We start from the raw sequence: 7,233 nt of genomic DNA, 5'->3' as shown, positions 1-7,233 counted from the left end.
GAAAAATAAACCAGTGTTCAAAAGGTGGATCATGGTGTAAATCTTTTATTTCAATATTCTCCAAGTGGCTGTTGTGTAATAAATTCGCATGGTTAGAAAAACCAAAGATCTTTATCAGTATTCTTGCTTTTCCTTAAAGGAATTGGGGAGTGCAAGTTAGCAATGTTAGCATGCAGAGGCACTGGTTCCATACCAGCACCAGAAGAACTCTCCCCTTTATGAACTTCCCTGTGTTAACTCCTGAGACAATTCTTACAAAATCCATTAAAGATGACCCTCTTGACTCAACTAGTAGTGTGTCTCGACTGGCTGGTATACTTTCTTCTGGTTTTTGATGAGTCATATCTCAAAGCAAAACTGGAGTGGTGGGTATTAGAGTCCAAAGTACAAATTTTGTCTAGAAAGGAAATACAAATCAAGGATGAACTTCCCAAACAGATTTCATTCATAGAAACATAATCAACAAAGTAGGTTTCAAATTTTCTTTCAGTGGTTTTTTTGTTTTTTTAATCCTCCCATCATTGCTTCTGCTTGAACAAAAGTCTGTTTCTAGTTAACTGGTTTGTTGAAAGTCTAAGCAGCAATGTAAATAGCAAAGTTGGCCTCGAATGGGAGGTCTAAGGTGTACTTTCTATGTGAGACAAAGGCAGCACCCTCCCTTCACGGGTAAAGGAGGGGAGGGTGGGCAAACTGTTCTTCCTTTGCAGGGTTGGAGCAAGTTTACACATTCACTCTCTACACACACACACACATACATAATTATGATTTCCTAATAATTGTACAGAGGGATACACTGATATTTACATATGTGTTTACAATATATCTTGATTAGATTTACCCCCTTCAACAATTTCAGTACGTTTCATTATTCTATTTTCATACATGAATACAAAATACATCCACCATATTCACCCTTTCCTTATGCCCTCCCCCCTCCCACTGTCACCTGCCCCCAAAAAAGACCTGTACAAACATGCTCTTTAGATAGCCGGTTTCTATGATCCCAGGTGCTGCCATATCATCTGCCCTCTATTATTTCCAAAGCAGCTGTGACATGTAACTTGTTTAGGTAGTCCTTGCAAGAGGACAGGGAAGGAATGGATCTGTGGGATGAGGGATTAACACAGTGCCTGGCACACACTAAGCATGTAATAATAGTGAGATATATATATATATATATATATATATATATATGATCACAGAAATGGAGATATATGGAAATGCGCATGCATAGCTACTCCAGGAGGAGTGATGCATATTTGATCCCACCAAAAAAAAAATTAAACTATAGACTGAATATGTCCCCTATATTTATAGGTCGAAGCTTAATTCTCAAGGTAGGATATGAGATGGGGCCTTTGGACAGCAATTAAGACAGGATGGTAAAGCCCTCATAATTAGTGGCCTTGTAAAAGAGTCCTCAGAAATCTCCACTCCTTCTGCCATGTGGGATCATGGTGACAAAACCACAGTCTGTGAAACAGAAGGTGGGTCCTCACCAGTCTCAGAATCTACCACTCCCTTCATCTTGGACTTCCAGCCACCAGAATAGTGAGAAATTAATTTCTGTTGTTCACAAGCCACCTGTAAGGTGGTAATTTGTTAGAGTAGCCTGAATGGACAAAGACATTAACAATAGAAAAAATTAAATTATGTTTCTTCTTTTGAAATTAGTGTACACATACTATAGCTAACTCTTGGCACCTTTGGTGTCACTGAGTATATTGAAAAGAGGTAGAGAGGAAACGAAGGACTTAAAGGAACTAACTTATGATTGTGTTATCTTTTTTATTGTTTTCAATGCAAGATAGATAACAACTCTGCTTTATAGGAAATAAAATAGTTTAAAGCCAGGTGCAGTAGCTCATGCCTATAATCTCAGCTACTTGGGAGTCGGAGATCAGGAGGATTGCTGTTCCAGGCCAGCCCAAGCAAATCAGTGAGACCCCATCTCAACCAACAAGCCGAGGGTAGTGGCATGGATCTGTCATCCAGCTATGTCAGAGGCCATAGATAGGAGGATTGTGATCTGAGGCCAACCCCAGGCAGAAATGCGAAACCCTACCTGAAAAATAACTAAAAATCAAAAAAGGGCTGGGGTCATGGCTTAAGTGGTAAATGGCTTGCTTAGCAAATGCAAGGCTCTGAGTTCAAACCCCAGTACCACAAAGAAGAAGGAGGGAGAGGGGAAGAGGGAAAAGGAGGAGAAGAAGAAAAGAGAAAGAAACAAAAAAGTTTATTCATATTCGGAAATACGAATAACTGTGGCCCAGGAACACTGAATGGTATGTTCTAAAGCAACAGAAGTTACATGAACTTTTATAGCCAAAGAAAAAAGAAAGATATAAATTAATAAATTCAACAAATTCATCAATGAGGGTATTAGATACACTTGGCTACAACCAAATGGGGAACTGTGTCCTGTAGATTTCAGATGATTTCATACAGCATTCTTAGCTTTAGGGTTGGTGGAAGCTAGTGGTATGCTAAGCCCAACAATACATTCTGAGAGGTTTTACCTAACAGTTCTGAGAATGTTAAGTCAGACACAAAAGTTAAAAGTAGCCAGGCGCCAGTGGCTCACACCTGTAATCCTAGCTACTCAGGAGGCAGAGATTAGGAGGATCACAGCTCAAAGTCAGCCGGGGCAAACAGTCTGACCCTATTTCTAAAAAACCTATCACAAAAAAAAGGGCTGGTAGAGCGGCTCAAGGTGTAGGCCTGAGATCAAGCCCCACTACCGCAAAAAAAAAAAAAAAAAAAAAAAACGTTAAAAGCAAATGGGTATTTTTCTAAAGTGTCCAAGATAATCCTGTGGTAATTTTGGCTGTTGACCTCACCTTTCCATCTCTCCATAATGATGACATTCTACTCAACCAATGTCAAATGGTCTGCAGAGTTTTAATATAGATGCAGCTTTTTCAGAGAGCTGCAGTTTTACAATGTTATTAAGGAATTTATTCAAAAATGAAATACTATTTAAGATTGACAAATGTAATATACCATGTCACCACCACCACCACAATCAAGATATAAATGTTTTCCACACAGCTAAGGTGCATGCTGATCCTCCCTAGTTGATCCCCAGGCTCACCCCAGCCTTCTACAACCACTGACATACCTTTCTGCACCTCATGTAAAAGGAGTCAGATGGCCTGTGTTAAAAACTTTTGAGTAAGTCTCCTTGGCTCAACCTGTTTTTGAGATTTCAACATATAGATGCATGTTATTGTATAGTATTCTATCATAAAGATACATTGTGCAAGATTGTTCTTATCCTGTCACCTACTGATAGCTCTGGATGGGTATGAATAAGTCTGTTACAAACAGTCACATACAAATCCTTGCTTGAACATTGCTCTAAGAAAATACCTAGGAGTGGAATGGCTGAGTCCGTCAAATGGCAGATGTATGTTTAACTTCATAAGAAGCATAAAACTGGTTTCCATAACGATTACAACATTTTATCTTCTCATCAAGAATGAATGAGCAAGGCTGGGGGTGTAGCTCTGTGGTAGCATGCTTGATTGCTTACCATGTGCAAGGCCCATGTAGGTTGGATCACTACCACATGGGGGAAAAGAGGAAAAAAGGCTGAGGGCTTGGTTCAAGGTAGTAGGGCACTTGTCTAGCAAGCTCAAGGCCCTGAATTCAAACCCTAGCACCACCAAAAAAAGTTGGGCAGGGAATGTAGGAGCAGTCCAGTCTTCCACATCCTCATCATTTAATATTGTCAGCTTTTTTTTTCAAGTGAGGCAATTTATTAACTCAGCATCATTTGTTCTAATGTTTGTTATTGGCTGTTGTCTGGAGATTCTGTTCAAATCTCTGTCCCTCAGGTATTGCTTTGCAACCCTCCATCTTCATTCTTTTGCATTATTTTCAGCCCCTTTAGGGCTTGGAGGACCAGACAAGCCACATTGGCATCTTGACTGAAGAATGATGCCACTTCTGTCACCTCTCCCTTAGATATTGCTCACAGAGGTGTAGCTCACCTCTACAACCAGTTCTCATCGTAAGGAGCAAGTTTGTTGTGCTTGTTCAGATGGATCATGCCCATTCACTAGGAGAGTTTCAGCTTCCTGGACATTTTAGGAGCGCTGCCAGAACTCTCATTAACTGCTGGTTTGTATCTTTTACCAGGCACCAAGTGATCTCTGAACTGCCAATCAGGGGAAAGGGCATGAATTTGTTTTTAACTATTGTGAATATGTGGTGGTATTTCATTGTTTAAATCTGCATTGCTCTGATGACTAGTGATGTTATGAAGGTTTTCATGTACTTATTAGAAACTTGCAATTCTTCTTTAGTGACATGAGTGGGAATTGCTTGTTTTCTCATGAACAGGACTTCCAGATGTACAGGCAAGGCTTTTGTTGGCTATATGTACTGTGAATAATTTCTCCTAGAACATGTGTTCCTTTATTTTCTTGAGTATGTTTTGAAAAATAGAAGTATTTAATTTTGATGTAATTCATTTCTTCAAGTTTTTCTTTTATAATTTCTACTTTTTTTATCCTAAGAGATCTTGACCTACCCCCAAGGTCACCAAAGTTTTCTTTTTTTAAATTATTTTAAAGCCTGGGAATAAGTACCCTGTATTCCCAGGAAATCTCCCATCCAAGTACTAACCACACCTGACCCTACTTAGCTTCTAAAATCAGAGGAGATTGGGTATGTTCAGGGTGGTATGACTGTAGACTCTTCACACTCTTATGTTTTCTACTGATTATTTTATACTTTTAAATAGTACTTGTAAAGGCTTAATTTTTTTTGCCCTGCTGAGAGTTGAACCCAGAACCTTACACATGCTAGGCAAGAGCTCTATCACTGAGTTATAGCTCCGCCTTAAACTTATTTTGATTAAATTTGTGCATGTGTGTTATAAGAAAAAGTAGAGTTTTATTGTTTTTCCTTATAAAGTTCAATTGTTACAGCAACAAATGTTGAAAAAACTATCCTCATTGGTTTTGCTCTTTAGGCTTTGATTGGAATCCTGTAGATTTTTATGTAATAGAAAAGATAACCCTAAAGCTACAATTTTATTCCCCGTTTTCTATCTAACCTAGCAATCTTATTCTAACATTCTTCTTCTTTGATGCCTATAAATTCCCAGTTCTTCAAAATCAATCTTCCTTCCTTCTTTCCTTCCTCCCTTCTTCCCTCCCTTTCTTTTTTGTACTGGGGATTGAACTCAGGGCCTCAGTGCTTGCTAGGCAAGTGTTCTGCTAATTGAGCCACACCCTCAGCCCCCCAATCTGTATCTCTTTAATGTGTCTCTTTTCTTAATGCACTGGCTAAAATCTCCTAAGCAGTGTTGAAGGAGGTAAAGCCACTGGGCCTTCTTGCTTTCTTCTTGATTTTAGTGGGAATGAGTTCACTCTTTCCCACTAGCACCAAAAAAAACAAAAACAAAAAACCAAACAAAACAAAAATGCGGGGTGTACTTCTTATTTCCTTTCTGTGTGATAGGAAAGCCTCTTGTCATCATATTGCTTCCTCCCTATTTTATAAATTCTGAGTTCCAAGTCAACCAACCTCTGACTCAAATTTTTAAAGGAAACTTAAAAACATACCTAACAGATGATAGATTAGTGAGAAACATCTCACTTATAATAATAAACCATCCCAAAATAATAACAACAAAATTAAAATGAATCTGGTGGTGACCTTTCTATTTCTAAGTCAAGCCACACCCTGAATTAACGCCTCTTGTTTTTTTTTTTTTTTACCTGAGGAGTAATCCTTTGTTCTTTTTAATCTGCAAGCATAGGTTTGTGTTTTCATGGCCCCTGCTCTATATCTTAATGACTAACTGCAGAGGTAGTTCAATGCGTAACAGTTTCCCTGTACACTCTCCACTTCCAGGTTAAAAGAAACGTAGTTGTAAAAAAGTGCAGAGCAGAGATGTGATGGAAATCAGAGGCCCAGAACTCCAAACAGGAAGCTTCTAAGCGGTCATGCTTTCCTAGATTCACAGGTCCAGAATGAATGACTGTTTGAGTATTAGGATGAGAGAATTTTCAGGAGGTGACTAGGCCAGGAGGGTGGAGACTACATGAATGGATTAGTGCCCTTAGAAAAGAAATGCAGACGCTCCCTTGCTCCCTCCTGCACATGACAATACTAAGAGCGCAAGCTATCTAGAACCAAGAAGTAAGCTCTCACCAGAAAACAAACCTGCCAGTGCCTTGGTGTGGACTTCTCAGGCCTCAGAACTGTGAGGAAGCATGTGCGTAGTTTATAAGCCACTCTAGTCTTGGTAATTTGTTATAGCACCCCACATGGACTAAGGCACTGTCCTGAAAGATTTTTTAGTGGGTTCTTTAGGGTTTTCAATATATAAGATCGTGCCAACTGTGAAATGAGATAGTTTTATTTCTTCTTCTCTAAAGTAGATGCTTCCTATTTCATTTGTTTGCCTCATTGCCCTGGTTATTTATACCTTCCACTAAATGCAGCAAGAGGGTACATCTTGTCTTGTTCCATCTTCAGGACAAAGCATTCAGGCTTTCATCATGCTAACTATGATTTTAGCAGCCAATGTTTTACAGGACCTCTTTAACCAGTTGTTACTGGAAGCTTTGGTTGGAATCCTTGGTTCTTGAGTTTCTGTGAGAGATCGCAAGCAAGACACAAAACATAATGAAAGTAATAGCAAAGGTTATTAGGAGAAGGAAGGATATACTCCATAGAGGACAGTGGGCTGTCTCAGAGACAGCCAATGATGCACTTTTTTTGTGTCCACTGGGGTTTCAGAGGAAGTTTCTAGAGAATCATTTATAAATTTATCAAGATAGTTTTTTTTTTTTTTTGGCAGTACTGGGATTTAAACTCAGGGCCTACACCTTGAGCTACTCCACTACTTCTTTATTTGATGGGTTTTTTTTGAGATAGGGTCTTGAAAACTATTTGCCCAGGCTAGCTTCAAACTGCAATTCTTCTGATCTCTGCCTCCTAAGTAGCTAGTATTATAGGCGTGAGCAACTGATGCCTGGCTAAAGAGATTTGTTTTTTGGCAGTACTGGGGTTTGAACTCAGGGCCCCACACTTGCTAGGCAGGCACTCTACCAGTTGAGCCACTCCACCAGCCCAGTATTTTTTTTTTTAAATTAACTATTCTTGTTATAAAATCTATTACAATCCTGTAATCTGCTTTTACCCTCCTGGGTTTGTCCTTATCTGTCTATTCCCATTTTGGAACAATCTTTAAGGAAAAACCTTATTTTATCA

The sequence above is a fragment of the Castor canadensis genome, chromosome 11, assembly GCF_047511655.1.
Source record: "Castor canadensis chromosome 11, mCasCan1.hap1v2, whole genome shotgun sequence".
In the NCBI taxonomy this organism is placed as follows: domain Eukaryota; kingdom Metazoa; phylum Chordata; class Mammalia; order Rodentia; family Castoridae; genus Castor; species Castor canadensis.
The sequence above is the reverse complement of the archived record's forward strand: the minus strand, read 5'-3'. Positions refer to the sequence as shown.